The following is a 1,061-nucleotide window of genomic DNA, read 5'->3' as shown; positions in this document are numbered from 1 at the left end:
CAGAGGTTTGACAGAGCACTTTGATATTAGGAATAATGGAGACCCAAGTGTTTCCCCAAATTTCTTTAAAACAGCGATCAAATATTGATCAGTTAATAAATGTATCTCTGGGAATACCAGGCTTCCAGAAATCATAGAATCATAAAATCACTAGGTTGGAAAAGACTACTAGGATCATCGAGTCCAACCATTCCTATCAACCACTAAACCATGTCCGTGAGCGAAATGAAATTGATGCCTATGATGCTAAATAATTTAACCATAATGTGCTATTTTAAATTGTTGTTGATAGACAAAATCTTCCACTGTCAGGAAAATGGCAACATTTGCATCAGCTTTTCCATACCTAGCGTCCGTATTTCTACATGTGAGGATGCGAGGAAGTTGTTATATTACTTACAGATATTACATAGCATTGGTGGTTTTGATTTTGTTTGGTTTTAATAATTCTGTAGAACTCCAGTCCAGCACTGGAGTAGAATCTTAGATTTGGAAGAAGAGGGATTTCCTTAACGGCTTGCATCTCAGGCAGAAAAAAAGAACTATGGAGTCTGATGAAGGCAAATAGAGAAGTTATAGCTGACAGTGAGAATAAAAATGGATTTATTCTTAGTGCAAACAGTCAAACAAGAAACATTGTTTTGGTATGAAATGAATGGGACAAATCTACCCTTCATTATTCCAGTTCCTCTGAATTATTAAATAGGGCAAGTACTGAAATAGGGATTAAGGCTACTTTTGCTGCCACTGGAGCAGCACAGAACAGTCTTAGTGGGGACTGAGATCCAGCCGTAGGACTCTGTTAATTAAAATAGCCACTATTAAGATATTTACTGTCCCTTATAATCAGAGCTATGCAATTTGTACTACTGAGTAAACACATCATGCTTTAGAAGTTCCCAATTGGCTATTACAGTCTAGTCTGTCAACTGTCATTTAGTTACAAAACCAATTTTCCATGTAGTTTATTTGCATAAACAACATTTTTTCAAAGAGCTTCATGGAAAATGAAATCACATTAAACAAAATTAAAATTAGGTTAAAGTAATGTTAATAATCTG

The sequence above is a fragment of the Cuculus canorus genome, chromosome 7 (genome assembly GCF_017976375.1).
Source record: "Cuculus canorus isolate bCucCan1 chromosome 7, bCucCan1.pri, whole genome shotgun sequence".
NCBI lineage: Eukaryota > Metazoa > Chordata > Aves > Cuculiformes > Cuculidae > Cuculus > Cuculus canorus.
This window is presented reverse-complemented; position numbering follows the sequence as displayed.